Source organism: Lissotriton helveticus (genome assembly GCF_964261635.1).
Source record: "Lissotriton helveticus chromosome 1_1 unlocalized genomic scaffold, aLisHel1.1 SUPER_1_unloc_62, whole genome shotgun sequence".
Lineage (NCBI taxonomy): Eukaryota > Metazoa > Chordata > Amphibia > Caudata > Salamandridae > Lissotriton > Lissotriton helveticus.
This window is the reverse complement of record NW_027611706.1, coordinates 1,244,937-1,271,231: the sequence shown is the minus strand read 5'-3', so window position 1 is coordinate 1,271,231 and position 26,295 is coordinate 1,244,937. Positions and strand designations below refer to the sequence as shown.

At 46.7% G+C, this 26,295-nt stretch overlaps 1 protein-coding gene across 3 annotated transcripts in view; it reads right to left on the bottom strand.

Moving 5' to 3' along the window:
- The window catches only part of LOC144806318 (uncharacterized), a 369,229-nt gene that overhangs the window by 12,179 nt on the left and 330,755 nt on the right, over positions 1-26,295 (bottom strand). The gene's annotated exons all lie outside the window — the stretch shown is intronic.

Here is a 26,295-nt window from a genome sequence, read left to right as displayed (position 1 = left end):
TCATCGATCACATACAACTCAATAGGTTTTTTAGCGCATGCACTTGCAGGCAAAACCTAAAAAGAATACTATTAATTAATTTTTAATGTAGATTTTTGAGATGGGAATTTCCCCTCCATGGACAACAGGTGTTTTCCCCTGCCCTGAGTTACCACCTACTTGTATCTGGTATCCTGACTTTTGAGTTCTGGCCTCTGCCGCACACAAATCTATTGTGTTTTGCAAGGACTATGCCTAGACCTATCCCTCAACTATGGTCCAGAGTATGAATCAAGGGCAATGAAATTAAGGCGTACTTTCATGTGTTCATTTTATTCCACCTGATGAATCATGGCAAGGTTCTCGCTGGCAACCGCGCCTCGCTCCCATCGGGCGAGTAGCCCTGGCAAAAATGATCATTGTCCCTCGCTTACTGTATTATTTCACCAACCTCCCGGTGGTGCCTCCCAGAAGTTTTTTCCACGAACTGGACTCGCTGCTCCGCACCCTTATATGGGGAAATGGTCGGCATAGAATAGCCCTCGCCAAACTTAGACTATCCACCACACAGGGGGCCTGGGTGCCCCCGACTTCGAATCGTACTTCCTAGCAGCGCAACTTCAGTGGCTCTCGTATTGGACGGCGGGAAGACATTCCGGGGAGACTCATATAACGCACGGCCCCATCCCGGAACTCTGTCGGCTGCTGCTCCCTGGCACCAAACCCTGCCGGACCTACCCCTTGCAGGTGTCCGTGGCCCGCCAATGTATGTTGGAAATTCAACGCATGGCAACGAGGACCACTTGCTAACTCCCCACGGCTGCCACTAGCGGGGTGGCCACGCGGCGTCTCCTACTTTACGAGCGCCATGGTAGGAGCATGGACGGACTCTGAGGTCACGGAGGCGGAGGCACTATTTGAGGAGGGCCAGTTTCGCCCGTTCGCACAACTTATGGAGGACCTTGGCCTCCCCCCAGGGCAGTTCCTGACACATCCCCAACTCATCGACGGCTATCGCCCACATGGTGATCTAACGGTCAGTGAGCCCTGCGACACACCCCGTAATACACACTATCCTCTACATGGGGAGCGGAAGACACCTAGTCACTTGGTTGTACAAGTCCATCCGGGAACTTACACACAAGCCGCTACTCACTCTTAGGACGGTGTGGGAGGACGAGATTGGGAGACAATTACATGACCGGGAGTGGGACAGAGCGCTGGAATTCCCAAAGAAGGTGTAGAGAAACACGCAGTTCGAAAACATACAATACTACATTTTACATAGGGCTTACCAGACCCCGGCACGCTTCCAGCGTTTCTATCCTGACACTCAGTTCTTATGCCCCAGATGTCACTCCCCGTACGCACACTTCCACGACATGTTCTAGGACTGCCCAACCCTTCAGCCTTACTGGTCAGCCATACTTGACTTCATTAGCACCCTCACAGGCCTCACCGACCTGCATTCCTGGGAGGCAGTCCCCCTGGGGACATTCCACAGGCCAAAAACACACAAGGTGCAGTTCAGATATGCTTCGCTATCCTTGCTTCTAGCCAAAAGGAACATAGCCATGCAATGGCGCGCGCCAGCTGGACCCTCACTAGAGACGTGGGCGGGCGCAGTGAGAAAGCGGACTGCAGCGGAAGAGGATGCCCTTCGGGAGGAGGAAGCTACAGGTCAGCGCAAGCGTCCTATCTCCCTAGAATGGGCCACCCTATCCCACGAATCTCTGTCAGATCACCAGTGTGATACCCCAAGCCCCTCCCAACACGCCCCGCGCCCCGGACGGCATCGATGCCCTCATAGGGAATAATCGACATGCCCCCCGCCCCCGCCCCACCCATTTCCGAATCCACCCCTCCGGCCTCCGCTCTGTTCTACTCCACTCTTCCCCCCCACAATTGTTTTACTCCGTAGATGCGCTCAGTGCAATTCGCCTGCCCAGCTCCCTTGGCTCAGTCCACATCCCTCTCCCCCCCCCTCCTCCCCAGTTAGTTCATTCCCCTCCGGGGCTTTCTCTTTTCTCTTTTCTCTCTCCCTCCCTTCGCAGGGACACTGCTCTCTTTACCAAGTTCCCTCACCCCACACGTAGTCCCCCTGTTTCTTTCCACCAAATTCTCCTTGCGCTCAAGCTACATCAGTTCTAAGCGGTCCATGCCCCTACTCCACGCGCCTGTGGAATATTGTATACATCTAACGGGCATGTCTGTACTATTGTATCACCTTCGTCGCATTATTATTTACTGTGAACATTATTTCCAAAAATCAATAAAAAGGTTTTACAAAAAAGAAAAAATCAGTTGTTAGGTTTTTCTGCACCTGGATGTAATCGGGTGCAGAAAAACAGGACACAATTTTTTTCCAGACAGAAAAATTAGACTGAAAAGACGCACAAGACTCTGGGTGCAGCAGAAGCAGCCAAGACTTATCCTGTTTTTTTACTAACTGGGGGAAACCCACAATTCTTCCCTCTGTTAGAAAATGCTTTCCTCTTCCCTTCCCTGCTTCTTCACCCATATCCCCCCAACCAACCACATGCATATATATTTATATATATATATTCCACCTGCTTAAAACAAGTGGTAAATAAAAGAAGAAAAACACTATGAAATAGTGAATGGCATGTGGTTTGACAGGCAGAAGAATCTGTTCCTCGTGGCAACTCCCCAGTCCATGGCGCCAAACTTGTGACTGCACGTTACTGGGGTAAATCTACCATAAAACAATTACGTGAGATTTTTCTGCCACCCCAGTACTGTGCAACTTCTAACAAGGGACTATGAGAGGTCTTGGACCGGTCCTGTGACCTGGAGGGTCACACCAAGTGTGCCCTTATTTAAGGCAGAGGACTGTCATGGGTTTACCAGCTAGAGCCGTTATGTTATGTTATGTTATGTTATTTATTCTTTTGTATAGCGCAACGGTTACTCAAAAAGAGTGTCCCGGCGCTTTAGGTAAGGAGAACTACTTCACCATAACATAACACAGTAAAAGAAGGGAATACAAAAACAAACACAGTAAAAAGGGGCTACAGAGAGGCCTACTGGGTGAACAGCCAGGTTTTAAGACCTCTCCTAAAATCAAGAAGACTAGTGGCCCCCCGGAGTGGGAGCGGAAGCGAGTTCCATATCTGTGGAGCCAACAAGCCGAAGGAACGGCCACCCAGGCGCGCTCTCTTCACACGGGGAACAACCGCCAGGAATAAAGATTCTGACCTCAAAGAGCAAGCCGGATGGTAAAAGGCAAGTCTCTTTTGGAGGTACTTTGCTCCCACCGAATGGAGAGCCTTATAGGCCAGAGTCAAAGCCTTAAAGGCGATCCGTTTACGGATGGGTAGCCAGTGCAGCGTCAGCAATAGACCCGAAGCGCTGGCCCGTCTATTTAGACCAAAGATGGCCCTGGCCGCCGCATTCTGCGCGACTTGGAGCCGCTGCAGCAGGTACTCTGGTAAGCCCAGGTAAAGAATGTTGGCGTAATCTAACCTGGAGTCTATCAGAGCCTGCACGGTCAGCTTCCTGTGTTCCTCCGACAACAGAGGTAAGAACCTCCGCAGCATCTTTAATAAACCGAAACAGGTACCAGTCACCCCAAGGATCTGGGCTTTCATCGTCAGCCCCTTGTCCATCTTGACCCCCAAGTTTTTAGCCATTGGGGAAGAACAAGACGGAGGGAACATATCGATGGGCCACCAGGCCTGCCAGCTGGGCTCCGTGTCGCACCCAAAGAAGAGTACCTCGGACTTATCGGAATTGCACTTGAGGCTGTTCAGTTGGAACCATTTAAAAACAGCCCCAAGGCAATCCCGGATACTCTCCCCGTCAAAGTCTGCCCCTCTCTTACAAGAAAAGAGGAGCTGGGTGTCGTCGGCGTAAGATACGATCCGGGCACCAAACGACTCCGCCACCGCCGCCAAGGGGGTCATGAAGATGTTAAAGAGGGTCGGGCTCAATATAGAGCCCTGAGGGACCCCCACTCCCAAAGGCGGCATCACGGCGGTGTCAGGAGATGTCCAGACCGTTTGCCGGCGGCCAGCTAGAAAGGAAGAAAACCAGCTGAGCACCGTCCCCCGAAGGCCAATCTCATAGAGTCTTGCGAGAAGGCCATCATGGGGGACGGTGTCAAAAGCCGCCGACAAGTCCAACAACACCAGCATGACTTTGCCCCCGGTATCCAACACCCCTTTGATGGTTTCAGAAACCTCAAGGAGCGCGGTCTCGGTGCTAAGATTCGAACGGAAGCCAGACTGGGTGTCATGCAGGATCTCGTGGGTCTCCAAAAAGTTGGAGAGCACCGACTGAACGTGCTTCTCCAAAATTTTTACGAGAGCCGGCAGCAAAGAAATCGGCCTGTAGTTGGCTGGGACCTTCGGGTCAAGACCCGGTTTTTTAAGCAGCGGGATGACCATTGCCTGCTTCCAGGCTGGCGGAACCACTCCCTGACTCAACGAGAGATTCAGAAGAGGGTTCGCCAGTGGATTGATCACTTCCGCGATCTTACCCAACAGCTTGGCTGGGCAAGGGTCCAGTGGCGACCCCGATTTCAAATTGCCCATAAGCACTAAGGAGGCAGGGGCTGACAGGGATGGAAACTCAGCCAACGTGGTGCCATGCGAGGCCCGAGGGAACATGTCAACCTCAGATTTAAACGGCCTAGCAGATGCACCGGATGGAAAGGAGTCCTGTATGAGTTTTATCTTGCTTGTAAAAAAACAAGCAAGGTCCGCCGCCCAGGATTCTGAGGGCACCTCTTCCGATGTAATGGTCCGAGGAGAGATACATTCTCTTACTATGGTGAAAATCTCCTTGCAGGAGTTGGAGGCCGCTTCAATCCTCCCTGCAAGATAGGCTTTTTTTCCAAGGCGAATGTCCCGGTGGTACGCCTTAACCACCGCCTTGTAGGTCAACCTGTCCACGCTATCATAGTGTGCCCGCCAGACCCTTTCGGCTACCTTACACTGCTGCCGCTTAGCCCACAGTGCAGTGGTAAACCAGGGGGCCGAAACCCGCTTAGATGGCCGTGGTGGCAATGCACCCTGTTGTAAGGATCAATAGCCTGATGAGATCTTTGCATCATGGTCAGTGGAGGGGCTTCCTACTGACACACCCATGTTATGCTCCATTTCTATTCCTGTGCCCAGACTTTGTGCTAACATCAAGTGCATGTTTAGGGTGTTGGTGTGCATAGCATAAATGCAATGTTAGAGTGCGACAGAGTAAACTGCATCTCCTGCCTGCCAGTTGTGTATACAAGTGGGACCATCTATCCCTCTTTTATACTCCAGTTCAAAGTCCTCTGTTACCAAGGAATAAAGTGCTCTACAAAGTACTCAGGTGCCTGCTGTGACACCAGGGATGGTGTCAGCCTGACAGTCTATCTAAGTTGAAGGGACATCACCTGCAGGCTGAATTACTTAATGGAGAAGCTGTGTACCTGTCCTGAAGAGCCTAGAAGTCTGCCTAGAAGCCTGCCTGTCTGGTAAGAAAGGGAAGGGAGTTTGACTATCCAGCAGGAGGACAAGGCTGTCCTGGAAAAAGCAAGGTCCGACACATCCTTGTTCTCTGTAGGGCGGGCCGGAAAGCCATCCAGCAGGACCAGCTAGTCTGAGGGATGCCAAGACTCTCCCAACAGTTCAAGGCAGAAAATAAAACTTAACGACAACATGATTGTTGAGGTCCAGTAGGACGATTGTCTGCTGCCAATAGGCCCATTCAAGGTTGCATTTGCCAAATTCCTAACACAACAGAGTCTGAATCTACTGACTTCCTGGAGAGCCTGTGTTGGGCTTTTAGCTGCTGAATTTCTGACTACTGTGTGTCAGAGGCCCATGAGGGACTACAACTACTCCAGTGTCGAACACCCTGTCTGAGCTTACGCCTGTGGTCCAGCCGGCCACAGTGTGGGCTCAATTGCTGATGGTCGGGCCTCCAGAGGGGGCTGCACTTACAGACAGGCCAGGTGTGACTGCTACCTTGGGACTGCTAATCTTCTGGCAACTGCAAAGAAAAGACAGAGTGGGTGCCCTACTGAATGCAGCACTATATCCAGGACAAAAGCGCTCCACAAAAGCCTGCTGGTGGGTCACTGCTCTCTCGAGTCTTCGGGCGTGCCATTCAAGTGCCGGGAAACAGGAAAGAGACCCAGACAAGGCTGACTCATCCTGTGAAAGGGTAAGACACTTACAACAGAGCATACACGCATTGGGGTGACTGGAGTGACAGAACTGACACTATACTATATTCATGATACTCCTAAATGCCCCTAGAGGGGAAGAGGGTATCAGAACCGGAGGCACCAGTCTGCAGCACACGGTAGTCTGGCATGCCTGCACCATCCTTTCACCCAGACTGTCCATAAAGATGATTTTAGAGCCGCTGCACACATAGAAGGGGGAATCTCAGACCATTCACTGGTGGAGTTGCAACTCGATGGTCCAGTTGTGGACTTCATGCTACCCCCAAGGGTTGATCCGTGATATTTAAAAGACAAGACGTTCAAAGCTTGTATCAGAGATGGAGCAGACTTCTATTTTAACCCCTTCGTGCTAAGGCAATTGTAGTAATTTACTCTAATTTCCATTGAAATGAATGGGCACGAGCTGACCTTGTCATTAGCATGGAAGTGGTTAAGGAGAAGGGGCGGCCTGTTGAATCAGCTTGCGTGCTATAGGCCTAATTTATCTAGAGACGCTGACGGCCATCTTCTTGCCGGGCGCTTGCTGAAAATTCGAAAGAAGTTTATCAGAGCGTGAGGTCCACTATACATTGCACTTTATCCTGTTGCGTGTATTATAATCACCCCGCTCTGAACACTTCGGGGCATTATTTACCGCATGCAGTGACGACCGCCGGCCATTTCCTGCCGGGCCTACGTGATATATCTTAAAGAAAGTTTACCAGATTTTGAGGTCCCACACATCGTCCTAGAAATCGTTTCCGAGATTGATTCTCGTCAGCAACGACTGACTTTATCAGGGTATTTTAAAAATAGAAATAAGTCCCTTGCTACTAGAGCTTCTAACTACAATCAAATGCGACTAGGAAAACAACGCTTTTTTACTACGAATGAATTTCGAACAACCTTCTGATTAGACTCCACTTTGGACTATTGTTTCTATTCACACAGGTATATACAATCTATTCCTTCTTCAGACATTTTCGGAAGGTTCTTTCTACAGAAGAAAGCAAACTTTGTGGTTACTCCTGAAGAAGGCGTTTTACACGCCGAAACACGTGTCGAAACAAAATTACGACCTTAGTGCCACTTTTTATTATATGTTTTTTATTTTTCATTGATTGTATACTAATTATGTGGATTTATATGTATGAATTGTAATATATTATGTTGTCTCCATTTTTTGGAGATTTTTTAAAGAAAACTATTAAAATTTCAATGTACATTTTGCACTTTTTGCCTCTCCACTGTCTTTAGTTTACATACTGTACTGTTCTATTTTATTGTCTATTGGGAGGTCTATATCTCAGATTGCCTAGGACTGTTTTTCTCAAACAATAGGATGAATTCAAGCCAGTGATCCTTGAGGACACTGACAACAAGGGGACGGAAATACTGGAGAGACTTCCTGAAAGACCTGACCCTGCCAATGCTAACGAATGAGGACTGAGACGCACTAGACCAAGACCTGACAGTAGACTAAATAAATAAGACAATAGGAGCCTTGCAAACAAGGCCAGCGACGGGGCCTAATGAGCTCCCCATAGAATTATATAAAAGCATGATGGATAAAATCAGGGAGTGCCTCCAGAGGAGGTTTCAGACTGCCTGAAAATAAGTGCGTCTTCCAGAGGACCAAAGAATGTCTGAGGTGGTGGTCATCCCAAAAAAGGACGAAGCAGCAACTGAGTGTGGGTCTTATAGACCTTTCTCCCTGCTTAATTTTGAGACTAAGGTCCTTGCGTAGGCTCTGGCGATCTGCCTGCGGACAGTAATTGCAACAGTGGTTCATCCTGATCATTCTGGATTCATGCCACACCAGGGAACGCGCTTATACCTCCGACACCTTAATGGCGTACCACATGCAACATGGGAATCCTTTGCTGAACCAGTGGAGCTGCTGTCAAGCTCTTGTATGTGGCCCCTCTAGCGCGCATGCGCGTCAATAAAACAGTCTCCCGAGTCTTTGCCGTCGACAGGGATGTTCCTTATCTCCTATGTTCTTCTCACGTGCATAGGTTCGTCAGGACCTCTCGTATGGGGTATTCCAGTTGATCAGGAGTGGGATGAGAGAATCTCCCTCTATGCTGACGTTTTGCTCTAGGACACGTAATCAGCCTTCTCGAGTGAACGAATCCTACACATTTTTCACATATTTAGAGATTATTCAGGATATAAGATCAACTGGAAGAAGTCCTTAACCCCTTCAGTGCTAATGACAAGGGTAACTCGTCATGGAGTTTCCATTGACTTCAATGGAAATTACATTGAAGTGCCAGCTGATGCTTAGCATCCAAGTGGTTAATATTCCTGCTGCAGGCAGGGACCCTGCGGCTGCACTTTAGATGCACAGTTCGGGAGGCACTACATGGCTTTAAATATTTGGGCGTGTTTATTACAAGAGAGCCACAGGCAGGAACATACTTCTGAAATTAGACCAGCTTTGCTGGGATGCCCCACACTTGCGGGCGCTTCCGCTTTCCTTACTGGGCCGGGTGGTCCTATTTAAAGTGATGACCCTCCAAGGTCTCCTGTACATCACGAAAAAAACGTCCTTTAAGATCCCACCAAACATTTTCTTTCAAAGGGTAGACCGAGAACTTTGGCTCCTGTTGTGGGATGGTGGCACTTCGCGCTGAGTAAGGTGCAGAGGGGAGTTTATTAAGGTGGACTGGCGGTCCGGAGCATTCTCAAGTATTACGGGGCCACGCAACTGATGGCTGTCAACAACTGGGTTTTTGTGGACCAGGTGGATCCTGCTTACCGGGTAGATAGATTGACCATGGGCAAGAGAGGTTACCCCACCCTGGTGCTGTATCAAAGAAAGTATAAGTGCGCCATACCTACTCATACCTAAACAGTGGTAAGGGTGTGGAAAGAGGCTACCAAGTGTTTAGGCTGAGAAGGTAAGCTGACTGAAATTATTCCACTGTATGGTGGTGATCTCCTAAGTGCAGCAGGAGTATTGCAGGGCTTCACAAAATGGGGATTGATTAGCTTTGAGCGGCCGGGCGGTGTGGAGGGGACAGGTGCTTGTGTCCTTCACGATCCTACAACAAAAGTATGAATTAGGTGACTAAAAACGGTTCTGACATTTGCAGGTGGTCACGCTCTGCAAGGTCACATCTGGGAAGGGGGGAAGTTGCCTGATGCATCCCCACTGGAGGACCAGCTGCTAACTAATCCCCTGACCGAAAAAACAATCTCAACCATCTATAGGAAGTTGATCTACAATTCTCTGGATCCCTTGGGGATGTTTCAGGCGGCCATTCACCAACTTTTGTTATTTTCAAGAACAAGCTTCCAAAGCTGGAGTTTGTTTTTAAAAAGCAATAACTAATGACCCTCACATCCCTGGAACTTTCTCCCTGATTAATTTACTCCCAGGAAGTGGGATTCATTTAAAAACAAATTCTCATCACGACTGCCAGGTATTCCCTGGTGGTCCTGAATAAGAGAAAAAAACATCAGACAGCCTGATCTAGAGAGGAAGGGCCGTCCGATGTATTTACTGGCAGACCATCGTTTGTTGGACAGGATACTCCACCACGCTTGTGAAGGAGTACCCTGCTCACCAAACTCTAAATCAAGACTTTTATCTTGTCTGTGCTATGCATGTATCTCTAGGTCTGCTTCATTATGTCCATCAGTCTTTGTATTATCTACCTGTTATTGAGGCTTGTTGTTAGCAATGGAATTCCTGGCTGGCTGAGGTTAGCACCAAAGCCAGGCAGAAATCACCACTCTAGTCAGGTCAAGGGAACTACTCCTCAGAATGACCCCTGCTCACCCTTTTAGGTAGTCTGGCGCAAGCAGACAAGGCTAAACTTCGGGGCGCTACAGTTAAGCATTTATGACCTTTCACAGTAAAACACACTGATTCCCCCCACAAATGGACACCAGGCGGTATTTCTATGAAAATACGTTCTTTATGTAAAAAAAAAAATATATATATATATATATATATATATATATATACATATATATATATATATATATATATATGCAGGCAGATATCACAAGACCTTACATAACGTTTCAGCAGACTTATTTACCAGACCCAATAATGTTGAGCAGGTGGGCCACAATACTTTAAATATGCAAGAGTTCTTTGGAGATTGTTCAAAACAGGTATCGCTCACTTGGCAATGGTCTTAGGCTCTACAGGTACTCTTTCTACAACTTTGGTGTACTTCGAACAAGTTGTGCGTGTTATAGCACTTCAGGGTGCTTCGAACGGTTGCCAACACAAAACCCCTTCCGATATTCACACTACTCGCGTGAGCCGGCGTACGCGGCGCACAGCTTCAATGAAAGGAAGCGTACGGCTCTTGAAAGCCATACGGGCCGCACAGTCTTGGAGATACGATGCACACGAGTTCAAAGGATGACACGGAGCGCACAGCTTTTACTAAAATCCTCAGAGCTTCGTGTCACCGAGATTCATCAGAAGCACACAGTTGTAGATACGGGGAAATAAAACGTTGCGGGCCCAAGCCCGTTGTGGGCTGGTTCGTGCTTGGGCGCGACGTTCACTCTTCCTCAGCCTACCAAGCAAGCAGACGCGTTGGTGCGCTTCGAAGCACGGGACGTACCTTGGGGTCTGTAAACACAGCGGGCGGGTTCCAAAAGGCGGGGCGCGGCACGGGGGCCTCCGGTACAGTCCGTACTGGGGGCGGATTCCCTTGATGTGCGGCGCGGCCTCTCCACAAGTCAGAGGGCACAGCGGGGCAGCCTGGTGCGAAGCAACGCACGGGCGGCCGTCCAGGCTTTACAGTGCACTCAGGAGACCCAGATTCCGGCAGGAGGGGGGAAGAAAGCACTCCAAGCACTCCAATGACGAGCGCAGTGGCAGAGGAGCAGGCAGCCTGACCCGAGGGGCAGAGAGCGGCTCTGGGCTGAGCGAGGCTCTCAACGGGCAGAAGGGCGGGCCGCTCCCGAGTGTCACGGCTCTAGGAGGGGGCGAGGGGGACGCAGTCTTGCCTCCAGCGGGAGGAAACACACGGCTCTGTTTGCAGATGAGCCAAGGCACCTGGGGTATAGTTCAGGGGGCAAGCTCAGTCAAGCCCTTGGAGAGAGTTTCAAGCACAATTCAGCAAATTCCTTCCTAGGTCTTTTCCTCTCCTTCCTCAGCAAGGCAGACAGCAGATCAGTCCTTCATCTTCTTCTTCTTCCTTCTAGTTGGGCAAAGGTTCGTTGTGGGAAACAGGATCTAGTTTCTTGGGAGCAGGGCTCCTTCTTTTATACAGCAATTCTTTTGTCCTGGCAGGCCAGGGGGCCTTTGCATAGCTCCTTTTCAGTCTCTGAGCACTGTGTTGGGTAAACTTGGGTCTCTCTTTTCAGGGAGCAGGGAAGGCACATCAGACGCTCCACAGGAGGTGTAGCCGGCATTGTGGGGACAGGGGCAGCCAGGAGTACTCTGTTGACAGGCTTCCCTCTTCCTGGGCCAGGTGTCGGGCTGAGTCATCAGTGGCTCCCCAGGAGGTGGAGCCAGCATTGTGGTGGCAGAGCACAGCCCTATTCAGAGTCCAGGGGCACTCCCCACCCCCCACCTAGGTGCAATCCTTGCATTCAAAACCTGTCATCCCCCAGCCCTGTCACTCACACAACCCAGACAGCAGATACACATCCTAGCAGAGGCGGGCTGAAAAGGTTAGGCAAGCAAATGCTAGCTTTCTAAAAGTAGCATTTGCAAACACAGAATATTAAAATAAACTTTACTAAAAGAAGTATTTTATTATTCTGAGTTCAGGCATACTAAAGTTGACCTTCTACCATGTTCCCTGAGCCTGGTGGGATTATAGGGTGTAATAATTCCAGCAGCCCATCTTGGCCTAAGCGAACAGGTAGCCTTACAATAGTGAAAAACGAAATTGGCTGTAATTCACTATTAGGACATGCCACATACATCAGGGCTTGTCCTACCTTACACTTACAATGCACCCTGCCCTCAGGCCTACCATAGGGGTGACTAATATGAAGCAAAGGGAAGGTTTAGAGGCTGGCAAGTGTGTGCACTTGCCCAGCCAGCATGACAGTACCAGACTGCACACAGGTTCTGCAATGGCAGACCCTAGACACATTTTGAGGCTGCTTCTGTGGGTGGCGCAACCAGCGCTGCATGCCCACTAGCAGTATTGGTATTTACAAGCCCTGGTACTCCTGGTGCACTTTACTGGGGACTGACAGTAAATCCAATGAGCCAATCATGGAAATCAATTACAGGTACACTTTACATTGGGAGCACTTGCACTGCGGCATGGATTGGTGGTGGCGCAGTGCCCTGAGCAGCGAACACCAGCAAAACATCTGAGGCACATCAGCAAAAAGTGAAAGGGAGACTCACGCCAAGGTGCCAGGTCTAACACTTGTGTGTTTAGTACAGGTTTATTCTTACGGTCTGTGTGTGTGTGTGTGTGTAGGTTTATTTGAACCCTGCGGTTTAATCTTAAAAATTATGTTACAGGCGACCAGGTGTCTCTTGCCTGTGACTTCTGAGGAAGTAATGGTGCACATTTAACAACAACAACATTGCAAAGTGTCAAGAGCCTGATTTAGAGTTCGCTGGCCGGGTTACTGGCCCGGTTACTCAGACACAAACGTGACGGATATCCTGGCCGCCGCATTACAAGCACCACTGAATATAATATGTGGGAGCCTCATTTCTTTCTTTCGTACTTTCTATGTCCCTTGTTTTTATTGTCATTATTTTACTTTTTTTTCTCTCTTATTTCTTTTTCTGTTTCTCTCTATTCCAGGCTTATCTTTCATTAATTTCTTAATTTAAGAAGGCTTAGCTTCCTAAAGCATTTTATTCCTTCATTTGCATTTCTTCTTTCCTGTCACAGGAATGACTGCGCAGATATCCTTACAAGTGGGATCTTTTGAATTCTGCATGAACCCATTTACTAATGGTCCTAGTTGGAGCTGTCATTTAGAAGTTAAATATATGTTTCTGATGTGAGGTAGGGGGGTATGTGTCAGAATGTGTCAGAGAGAGAGAGAGTGTGTGTGTGTGTGTGTGTGTGTGTCTGTCTATGTCTGAGTGTGTGTGAGTACTTGAGCGTGGGGAGTCGGCTCTCACTATACTATACCAAAAAGAGGTATAGTGTGCAGAGAGTCCAGTGGATCCCCAGAGATTTTACAGAGGCTAAAGTAGATAATACTAATGCTCTTTTGTGGTAGTGTGGGGGAGCAGTTAGACGTATACGAGGGTAGTTTTAAGCATTTGTTGTACACGCAGTGGCAATAAATGACACACAATCAATGAATAAATCTGAGACCAATTTATAAAATGACACTTGGTTAGATTTATTTTGCGGAAACACAGATTTTCATCTTGAGTAAAAAAAAATTGCAATAGAAATTCTGGTCAATATAAAAAGTGGACAATTAGTGCAATTTTCAGACTTTGCAATGTTAACCTATGGGGTGAAGAAAACATTCAAAAAACGTATAGCCAACATCTACTTACAAGACCATTCTTCGGAAGTTAAGGTCAGTATTGGACAAGGTTCACTTCAGAACAAACAGTGCACCACCAGCGGCACGTGGGCGCCCAGGTGCAAGTACAAGTTCAAGGTTGGAAACCCAATAGTAATTAAGGGGGACTGGGGCAATCGGGCAGAGGCTGCTTACAGGTAGGTAACAGTGGCTTGGGGGAACTAGGTGGTCAGGAACTGAAGTTCAGAGACTGGGGATGCCACCTAAAAACTTGATTTAAGGGCGATACAAGTAAGTGACAGGTAGTGTCAATTGGGTCCTTTGCCTGGGTGTCTAGGCCCTCTAACATGCCCACCTTCTGTGAGAGGAAGACACAGACTTAGCCTTAACTGAACAAGTCCCACCATTTTCAAGATGGTGGGCACTGAAAAGTGTACTTGACCTAGCCTCCAGCACCCGAGGGCTGGAGTTGACAGAGGGGGGGGGGGGCACATCTCCTATTCTATCAAAGGTTTCCCACCTGTCCTGCCGCCAAAAAGGGGGTGAGGACGCGACGGAGGCCAGCTCCTTCGAACAGGAGAGGCTGGGGTCGCATTACAAAGGGGGCAAGACCTTTGAAGCTCCCCACCACGGAGGGCTCTTCCTGTCCAGGGGAGAAGTGAACACCTCCACCCAGGAAAGGCATTGTTCTCAGCCACAGAGTGCGCAGGCACTCTCCCCTGACTTGGCAACTGGGGATACGGGTTTGAGTCTCTGCTTCAGTGCAACATTCTGTGATTCTGGGCAAATCACTTTATCACCCCGTGACCATAGACAGCATCTAGAAACCATCACAGGTGATGAGCCGCAATATATAAATCTGCGAATTTTAACTCACTGCCCAAGATATGTGTAAGACATCCCTAGAGCAGTGTTCATGGGAATGGCACACAGGGATGTGTGCCAGGTCGGCTCTTCAGTTTTGTCAGTAGATGACGCAGTCTGAATTTAATAATTGTCCCACTCAGTAAGGAGGGATCTATCACCCACTCCCCTTCTTCGCTCTCATCGTCAGTTGTGTGTGCGTCCTCAGGGAGATGAGACATCGATGCCACCGGAGGTGGCGGCCTGATGATCGATGAAGGCAGAAGAAGAGGCATCTGTGGGACAGATGAGGCCGACTCCGAGGGAGGAAATCGGCGGTAGTAGTCATCAAGCACATGTTGCAAATTAGAGATGAGAGACATGGGCATCTGCACAGTTGGATCACAAGTGGTGGTTGAGTATTAGGCTCAGGGTAATAATCATATCCTTGGTCATCATCAATATCTTGTCATTTGATGAGAAGCCCAGAAGGAGTACAAGGAGCACGGAACCGGTCATCCTCTTCCGAAACCTCCTCATTAGCCCCGTAGTCAAAAAGCTCCACAGAAAGATTTGGAGATGGTTGAATCGGCAATAGATCCAAAGAAGAGTTCCTACGTTGAAGAAAGGAAACATCCGACGTTCCTGAAGGCAGCAAAAGTGTTGCTGAAGATTTCAAGGGGACTAGAGACATCAAAGCTGAAGGTGGAACCAAGGATGCCGCCACCGACTCAGCGGTCGACGACGAAGAGAGGGGTTGAAGTTCCGTAAGGAAAAGCTTCTGTGCTGTCGACGAGGCAACCGTCGACGAGGCAACCGTCGACGAAGCAGGTGGAGCCTTGAAAGCCATCTACCGTCTCGTCGGCGAGAAGGCATCCGTCGATGACTGACCAGAGACAGACCTCTTTTTTGTCGATGACGAAGTGAGGGAGGGGGCAGACGAGCGAGGCTTCACCGACACCATGACAAACGTCGACGGAGAGGACGCTGACAACATAATCATTGTAGGTTGAGGAGAAGAGAAGGTGGAAGTCTTCGTTGTAGCAGTGGCGACGGAAATCATTGTCGACGAGGAACCCATTTTTTAGGCAAATTTGTCTCAGGAAGAGACTTAGATGTCTGAGACTTAGATTTCGGAGGCGTAGAGGGCATAAGTAGTCACTTAGAAGGAACAGGAGCCCTTTTGAGGAAGAAGTCTGGCCTTCATGAGTAGAGGTGTGGTCTTTCTTGAGCACCTTAGCCTTAGCAGATATGATCTCCGCCTCACAAGCCCTCTTCTTAGAGATGACAGTCCTGAGAGAGGAATCACTCTCAACATCCAATATCCTAAGTCTTGAGTTTCTGTAACCACAGAAGTTGACCTCCCTCTCTGTCTCTTAAAGTCTTTTGAGGAAAAGTCCTGCAGATTTTACAATCTCTCACCTGATGTTCAGGGTGGAGGCAGTAGATACACTTTTTGTGGGGGTCTTCGGAATGAAGCCAGAATTTCCCACAAGGCTCACAGTGTCTGATGAGTGACCTTTTTGTAGTAGACAAAGCAGTGAAGATATTCTGAAGATTTTCTGAAGGGAAAAGGTAGAGGTACTGAGCACAGGGTCAGACTGATTTGCATATGGCCATGTCTGAACTGGGGTGGCAGAGTGGGCTAAAGAACGGTGATGGATTAAACCCAGATCTGTTGACCGGGTGTGAGTATTTGATTGGTTCAGATGCTCCGTCCATCACCACCCCGTTTTGTACCATTTTGTTTGCCATAAGTTGGCAGGGTATGCTCAGACGTGAGTCCTTTGCTCACTTTGCCACTGGATTCAAGCAAGGCGGGGCTGAAGACGGCTGTAATGCCAGAAACCGGTCCTCAGAAGCTGGTTTCCGGTCCAGGGAAGGCATGGCTTGGCAGTTCGGGCTGGACTGTTCCCATGAGGCACAGGGTCAGACTGATTTGCATATGGCCATGTCTGAACTGGGGTGGCAGAGTGGGCTAAAGAACGGTGATGGATTAAACCTAGATCTGTTGACCGGGTGTGAGTGTTTGATTGGTTCAGATGCTCCGTCCATCACCACCCCCTTTTGTACCTTTTTGTTCGCCATAAGTTGGCAGGGTATGCTCAGACGTGAGCCCCTTGCTCACTTTGCCACTGGATTCAAGCAAGCCGGGCTGAAGACGGCTGAAATGCCAGAAACCGGTCCTCTGAAGCTTGTTTCCGGTCCAGGGAAGACATGGCTTGGCAGGTCGGGCTGGACTGTTCCCATGAGGCACAGGGTCAGACTGATTTGCATATGGCCATGTCTGAACTGGGGTGGCAGAGTGGGCTAAAGAACGGTGATGGATTAAACCCAGATCTGTTGACTAGGTGTGAGTGTTTGATTGGTTATTATCATTATTTTACTTTTTTTTCTCTCTTATTTCTTTTTCTGATGAGATGCCCAGAAGGAGTACAAGGAGCACGGAACCGGTCATCCTCTTCCGAAACCTCCTCATTAGCCCCGTAGTCAAAAAGCTCCACAGAAAGATTTGGAGATGGTTGAATCGGCAATAGATCCAAAGAAGAGTTCCTACGTTAAAGAAACCAATCAAATACTCACACCACCCCCTTTTGTACCGCTTTGTCGCCCTAAGTTGGCAGGGTATGCTCAGACGTTGAGTCCCTTGCTCAATTTGCCACTGGATACAAGCAAGCCTCGCTGAAGACGGCTGGAATGCCAGAAACTAGTCCCAGGAAGCTTGATTCCGGTCCAGGGAAGGCATGGCTTGGCAGTTCGAGCTGGACTGTTCCCATGAGGCACATGGTCAGACTGATTTGTATATGGCCAGGTCTGAACTTCAGTGGCAGAGTGGGCTAAAGAACGGTGACTACAGCAGGTTAGCAGCTGCACAGACCTTGGGCATTGATCCTATTGAGGATAATATGTGACTGGCCACTGGTGGCTGGAGCTGGCTAGCAACAACGCTAGCCTCTGGTATTCATTACAGGCAGGGTAACAATGCATGTCAATATTGACTGGACCTGGTTGGCAAAGGAGCATGATACACAGTATTGACAATAAAGTGAAGAACAACAGCAGATCTTGTATTTTCAAAATTCCCAAAGACGTTTTATTTGGATCCACATTCAGCCGACACGTGTTTCGTCGTGTTCTAAAGTGGAGTCAACACGACTCTTCAGGGCTGGGTCTTTACCAGGTAGGCGTCTAGCAACTTACGTGAGACACTCAAATGTGCATGAGAACACCTTCACAAGATAGATCTTGCCACTTAGTACGGAGCACGAGACACCTTCTCTATTAAGCACTATTATTGCTTTTTTGCACCCTGATCCCTCTTTCATTAGCGGATCGTTTTGAGCATGACCATACAGGTGATGAGATTCTCTGAATCCATAACAAATAGTATACAGTATACTGTATCTCAGGCTTGGCCTGCACTGTTATCACGATATAGGCATGCAGATGTGCACAGTGTTCTTGTTTGCATAGGCACGAGTATAGAAGCTAGTCACGCAACACCCGTGTGTGGATTCTCATAATCACGATCACCACTGTGCGCACCTGGGATACGAAAGTATGTATTATACATACCATAAACTAAATGTCTTGTACATATGTTGTTTTATCTTTTGTCAGCCCTGAAGAGTCGTGTTGACTCCACTTTAGAACACGACGAAACACGTGTCGGCTGAATGTGGATCCAAATAAAACGTCTTTGGGAATTTTGAAAATACAAGATCTGCTGTTGTTCTTCACTTTATTGTCAATACTGTGTATCATGCTAATTTACTGCCTTGTGGTTGCGAGAGCCTTGCTGTTTTCTCATTATTGAAAGTCTTTGATTTTCGCTGAACGGTTTGGGTTATCCCGTTCGCTCTCCACGCACCACGCTACATACATTATTTTCTTACCACACTGTAACGTTTACTGTAGGCAGAGCGCCTTCCATCTGTACTGAATATAACCCTCACAGCTGTATCTTGAGCTTGTTATCAGGGTAGACGCCTCCACGTTACTTTACTTGTTGTATTTCGTTCAGTCCTCACTATGGACAGGGACAAGGCAGCATCAGATCTTTTTGAAAACTTAGCCAAGGGAATGCCCACACATCAGGCATCGGCCGCTACAGGTCCCGCACCTGTGGAGGGTCTCAGGGAAAAGTTTTTCAAGCTAGAGAAGCTTAAGAAACAGGAAAATTCTCGTTGGTGGGATGGAACCACCCTTAACTACTACAGAAAAATCAAACAGATTCCTAGAGGTCTACGTTCTCAGACCTTTCCCACGTATGACAATCTTGATATTGACCTAATGGTCAAGTGGGAAGAGTCTCTCAACCAGAACTCAATGACTCTAATGGATATACTAATAGAGAGTGCTGAACGCAAGTCTGCCAAGCTTCTATTAGAAATTTCCACCTTAGAACAGGAAATTAAAGATCTAAACAAACCTGAGTCTACTGTAAAGAACTACACTATCATGGACGAAATTCTCCTGAAACATCAGGCGGAAATAAAAGCTAGGAAAGCCCGCCAAATCAGAAGGGATGAGGCTGATTATAGAAATGGGAGGGTCTACACGTACGAACAAAAATATGACTCCTTCATTCCCAAGTCTAAACAAGGCTCCCAGTCGGGTAGATCAACTACAGCGAGCTCTGTCGCTTCCAGCACGTCCTCACTGAATTCTATTGGACTCAGTGGATCAGAGAATGAAAGAGTGGACAGTACTGATATGGGTAATATGCCCTTTTTTTTAGAAATGGAACGTATCAGGAAGGGCAACAGGACAGTTCCAAACAGAGGCGGTACAGACCCAAAACCCACAGGGGGAAACGTAGTCCCAAACGAATACCGGAAGAAACTCAGGTCAGGTACACAGAGGAACTGATCAATTCAGGCAACACTGTCCAAGTAATCAACCTTTCTTCCTTTCCCCTTACTATTGATATGGTTTCTCTACTTAGTAAAGGTTTGAACTTTAACCCATACAATACTGGTGACATCTGTCAGAGCAAAATTGATATTTTTAAATTTGTACGAAATCTGAAGTTAAAAAAACATTTTGCATGCAAGTCTACTCTATCCAATGTATCCAGTGTTTGTGGACCTTCTCGTATTGTTTTTGACAAAGAAAATTTAACCATTAAAGATGTTCAAGCAACTCATCTGCTTCTTTCCTTAACTGATAGAGAGGATAGCCCCTATGACATGGAGAGGCTTTTAGAAGAACTTGACATTGAAACAGATTATGGCATGGCCAGTGGGCTAAAGAGTAAATCTAGGTGGACCCCTACTCTATCTGGGGGGAATGCCATAGATAATTTCCATAGGCATGTTCTTGAAGACATAAATAGAGTGAACATCAAGAACTTGAATGAAAAATTTAAATACAAGGACAATTTGACTAAAGGCGAACGTCTTGCACTCTCGATCCTTAGTGATAATCCCGATATCATCATTAGGGAGGCAGATAAGGGAGGTAATGTGGTTGTGATGAATCTCGTGGATTACAACAACGAGAATCTCACACAACTTAGTGATAATTCCTGTTACGAACTAATTTCCCACAACCCTATGGGTCCTCTAACAATTCTAATCAATAAACTGCTTCTTGAATGGAAACAATCAGGCCTTTTGAACGACGATGAATACCTTTATCTAAAGGTTTTTAGACCTACTTTTCCATGGCTGTACACACTCCCTAAAGTTCACAAGAATTTACCTTTTCCGCCCGGCAGACCAATCGTCTCGGGAATAGGGGGCCCGACGGAGAGACTAGCGGAGTACGTCGACCTATTCATAGGCCCCTTGGTGAAAAACCTACCCTCGTATATCCAGGATTCCAAACATATCCTAGGAACCATGTCGGATATTGATTGGCAAACAGACACTTTTATAGTTACATTGGATGTGGTGTCGTTGTACACCAGCATCGATCCAATTTTGGGAATGCAAGCCATGGAGAAAATGCTCTCTAATCAACCTGCTTCGTTGTGGGCTCACACGAAGATGTTACTACACATGATGGAAATAATTCTGAATAACAACTTTTTTATCTTTGACCGTAAATGGTTTCGACAGACAAAAGGGGTGGCAATGGGTTCTAAATTTTCCCCCTCGTTTGCCAACCTGTTCATGGGGGCACTGGAGTCTGACCTCATCTGGGGCCCCAAAGGTTCATCGTATGTCGACTCAATTTTATTTTGGGGTCGGTATATCGACGATTGTCTTTTACTTTGGTCTGGAACCTTAGAGTCGCTATCTACTTTTTTCGGATATCTTAATGAGAACACATGGGGCATACAATTTACCATGCAACATAGCAAAGAGAAGATGGAATTCCTTGATTTAGAATTTTACGTAAAAGACAATGAACTTCATAGTAGACTTTACAGAAAACCCACCTCTTGTAACTCCATTCTCCATGCTTGCAGTGCTCATCCCACACACCAAATAAAAGCCATACCTTATGGTGAATATCTCAGAGCCAGACGCAACTGTAGTGAATCTAGAGAATTTGACAATTGTTTGGCCAATATGGAAAATAGATTTCTTAATAGAGGCTACCCCCTCAAAGTTCTGAAATCTGCAGAGAAAAGGGTTCGTCGCGCCTCAAGGCCTGATTGTTTAAAGAAACGTACTGAAACAGAATCCTCTACTCAGAAAATCAGACTCATTACTGAGTTCAATGCACTGCACCAGACGATTTCCAGAAGCTTTAATAAGCATTGGAAAATACTAACTGGTGATACAACCCTTAAAGAATGGCTGCCAGTGCGACCGGCCATCACATACAAAAAGGGTTGTACCCTGAAGAATAAACTCAGTCCCACAGTTCCACACAATACTTCAGCCTCAGACTGGCTCACTACACGGAGCCTAGGCTTCTACAAATGCGGTTTTTGCTCTCTATGTGTTTGGGCTAAACATGGAACGAGGACTTTCACAGGACATGATGGTGTCACTTACAAAATCAGACAAAATATCACCTGCCTTACTAGATATGTGATCTATATTATTGAATGCCAGTGTGGCAAGCTATATGTGGGTAGCACCATCAGACCCCTTAAAGAGAGACTTGCGGAACACATGAGAGCCATTCAGAGGAGAGATCCTAAATACCCAGTTGCCCTGCACGTTGCAACTTGCCAACCGCTTGAGGATGAAGTGAAGGTACGTTTCTTTGGTATCGACCTGATCCCCCCAAACATTAGGGGGGGCAACAGAGAACTTACATTGAGACGTAGGGAGGCCACGTGGATCATGCGTTTGCAATGCGTGGAACACGGGCTAAACTTTGACCCGGAGCTTCAATTTTTCTTGGGGAACTGAATATCAAATTGTAACTAAGTCTGTATCCACACCAATTAAGGTCAACTGAGCATACTGAATGTGTTGGCCTGCATGAATTTTGTGATTGAAAAGATGAACCGTGTAAATATTTTCGTTGCACTTAGTGTTGACTTTTGTAAAGGAATATGAATCAGATTTTAGAAGCTCAATATACCCCTTTGTCAGTACATGTTATTACCTATTGAGTATCAAGGAGTCACACTAGGTGTAATGTTTTGTATCATAAACATGGATATAGGTAAAACTATATTCTTTATGCTATGTACGAAGTAATGAAAACGCACCAGCTAGATATGATTATGTGCCAGTTCGTAATGTATTGATACATGTTTTTAAGTCACCATTCACTGCGTGGTTTTTTTAATTACACTCATGGGTGCACCTTTCGGGTTCAGTTCACGTGTTTAGCAGGCTATTATTGATATGCCCAGCTATTCCTGCATCAAATCATATCCTTTGAACTTTATTTCTCCCCTTTTTACTTAAATGTCGCCATTCAGCCAATACTTGAATGTGACCTATCTACTATATAGGTCTATATTTTTACCACCGCTTCGTGATAATTGGAGATGCTTTAGTGGATACCTCACGGAACCTATACTAGATATAGCCCTCTAATTGTGATGCGTTATTCGATCAGTCGTTACCCATATACAATATGGGTACATTAATTAGTGGACACATCACGCAACTCAAAATAAACATAGCCCTTTATTTAATTTTGAAACGGAAATTAATTAGCCTTCACCCTTAATACAAATCGGGTGGAGGTTTCTATTTTGGCTTTGAAAAATTTTTTTCAGATGCCTTTACACTCATTCCTCCGTTTTGTGGAAATTAATTAGCCTTCACCCCTAAAATAAATCGGGTGGTTGTGTCTAATTTGGCTTTAGAATTCTTCAGATGCGTTTATACCCATTCCTTCGTTTTTTGGTTGATGCATTATATTTATAGAGGGAAGCTTTCGCTCTTACCCGCTTTATACCTCGGCATCATGACATTAGTGGTGTACTTTTTCTCACCCAAAATGGTGACCCAATATGGCCTCTTGATCTCCATGCATGCACTCTAGTAGTGTTTTGCTCGTCAGGTATTAGTGTGGTTCCGTTTTCCGGTCACGTGTCCGTCCATGGAACACGGCGACCGGGAACACACAGAGGAGGGATGCCAAATTGAAGGTAAGATACTGGCTACTCTTGTACGTGCCGGTTTTAGGCTTATAGCTCGCTACTTGTGCATTTTTTGACTTCCTTTTTTCATGGCTTTTGTCTTCTACAGCGTACCGCTTATGTTTTAAAAAGCAATTAGACTACTCTAGTCCCTGCCTTTTGGATCCCCTCCCGGTAGAATCTGACACTTACACGTGTCTAGGTATGTGAATAAACAACTTTTCTTTCCGTTTATTTTCATTACGTACTGGTGCCTCATTGTTTCATTTTTCTGCACCGAATTGGTAATTTGTCAGTATGAACTAAGCATACACTTATGGACTTTTGCATTTTTCCTTAATTTCCCTACAGTCTCTTTATGCTTTCACCATTGCGCTTCAGTGAGCGCCCACGTCCTAACCTAATCGTATTCCCAACCCGGATCTGAGTCAATCGGGATTACTTACACTGTGATCTTTTTTCGATTCATACACAGGGTAAGCGAGTAAGAATGAATTTTAACGAATCTGGGTACCCTGTGATCATAATCACGTGCCTCTTTGATTATTGCCTCTCGTATTTGATGTGGCTTTTTTAACCACATTCTCTCACCATTATATTTAGATTCACCGCTCCACTACATCAACATTTTGTATTTACCGATAGATGCCTGGGTCTTTACCAGGTAGGCGTCTAGCAACTTACGTGAGACACTCAAATGTGCATGAGAACACCTTCACAAGATAGATCTTGCCACTTAGTACGGAGCACGAGACACCTTCTCTATTAAGCACTATTATTGCTTTTTTGCACCCTGATCCCTCTTTCATTAGCGGATCGTTTTGAGCATGACCATACAGGTGATGAGATTCTCTGAATCCATAACAAATAGTATACAGTATACTGTATCTCAGGCTTGGCCTGCACTGTTATCACGATATAGGCATGCAGATGTGCACAGTGTTCTTGTTTGCATAGGCACGAATATAGAAGCTAGTTACGCAACACCCGTGTGTGGATTCTCATAATCACGATCACCACTGTGCGCACCTGGGATACGAAAGTATGTATTATACATACCATAAACTAAATGTCTTGTACATATGTTGTTTTATCTTTTGTCAGCCCTGAAGAGTCGTGTTGACTCCACTTTAGAACACGACGAAACACGTGTCGGCTGAATGTGGATCCAAATAAAACGTCTTTGGGAATTTTGAAAATACAAGATCTGCTGTTGTTCTTCACTTTATTGTCAATACTGTGTATCATGCTAATTTACTGCCTTGTGGTTGCGAGAGCCTTGCTGTTTTCTCATTATTGAAAGTCTTTGATTTTCGCTGAACGGTTTGGGTTATCCCGTTCGCTCTTCACGCACCACGCTACATACATTATTTTCTTACCACACTGTAACGTTTACTGTAGGCAGAGCGCCTTCCATCTGTACTGAATATAACCCTCACAGCTGTATCTGGTTGGCAAAGGAGATGACCTCTGGTTTTGAATATTTGCAGGATCTAAGGAACAGGGGTCACTACTGACTGGAGTTACCTAGCAGGATAATAGCTCTCAGGGAGCCAATACTGACTGAAGCTGGTTAGTATGATCACTAGTCCCAAGGTGCTACTAATGACTGAAGTTGGCTAGAATGATAACAGGTCCCAGGGGCCAGTACTAACAGGAGCTAACTAGTAGGCTTACATACAGGTCCAAGGGGCCACTACTGACTGGAGCTGGCTAGTAGGCTTACATACAGGTCCAAGGGGCCACTACTGACTGGAGCTGGCTAGTAGGCTTACATACAGGTCCAAGGGGCCACTACTGACTGGAGCTGGCTAGTAGGCTTACATACAGGCCCAAGGGGCCACTACTGACTGGAGCCGGCTAAAAGAATAACAGGCCCAAGGGTGGTGGGGGTGCGAGTGGCACCAGTGTCCGGGGTTGGCTAGAAGCATTGACAACCTTTGGTATTGATTAAATGCAGGATTCCAGGTCACAGGAGGCGCTGCTGAATACAGCTGGATAGCAGCAGTGGTGGCTTCCAAGAAGAAGGAATTGAGAAAGCATAACTGGATATACTGGTTTCTTTAATGCCGATAATTGGTTACACATCACATCACTGTCACAACGTGCATTGATATATTACATTACCAAATTACAATATTCTTATATTAATTTGATGTGACTGTTCGCCTTAATATGCCTGCAAAGTTACATGATTCTATTAGGGGCCAGAACATTTTTATTTAGTGATGTCCATCTGCACCCTTTCCTGTATCTTGTAGTAAATTGAATATTGACAAACAGAAGTGTTATTTCCAGAAACAGTGAATTCTGCAGCTTGTCTGTGTATCTTTGATCTGCACCTCACGGACTCCTCACATTCCTCTCGAGAGAAGATCCTGCCTCCTCCTCATTAGTTTTGTTTCAGTAACTGTTTCTATCACGTGTTCATGTTTCATTGACTTGTATTAGGAGAAAAGTGTATAAAAATACATTGTGTAGCATTAGCATTATATACCCCAACTTGCTTTAGGGTGGATGCTCTCGTCCATTGCAAAGACAATTGTCACTTGTTAGTTTGCTTGGCCTTTTGCTATTTTTGCATTAAATGTATGATAGATTTGTTGGCCTCAAGGTGTGTTGTGTTTTATTTTACATAGCTCAAGAGAGGCTGAGGAAAATGACAGTCCAGTATACACATTCTTCATATAAATCAACTCACAGTATACTGTTCTGGAGGTTCAGTCCCACAGACATTATCTCTAACTGAACGCCCTAGGAAGCATGTGCTTTTCAAACCAGTTGCCCTCTGATGCGGCGTCCTCGCTATTGGATAAGTCAATATGCCCTGAATTTTAGGAGGGTTACCGTATCTAGTGCACTCTGTTAGGCAGCGCTCACCTGTGGTAGTAAGATGGTAATAGGCACAATATCACCTATGCACGGTGCAGGGCTTTGAGTTACAGAGCTCCTCACGCGGTGGAGAAGATTAGGTCACATATTCCCATTTTCCCATATTTGGTACTGATGAAATGCCAACAGATTGCTCCATGACTACACAAGGCATGAAAAAAGTTGACCTGAAGTATAGACTCCAGCTTACCAGCAGGTCCATAGGTGATCGATACTTTCACACAGTGATAGGGGCAATTAGTTGCTCAATTTCTCTGCCACTGTTTTTAATCTCAACATGGACCAGAAAGATCACTTGAACTATATTGCGGCAACTGGTCGATAATTGATCTTATATTCAGACTTTCACCATCTCACTTCTTATGACACAACATCCTCTGTCCTACTATGCTCATCCGGCGTACTTAATAAAAGATCTGCGACAAAGTGCCCTCTGGTGGTGCCCGCCAGGCATTGT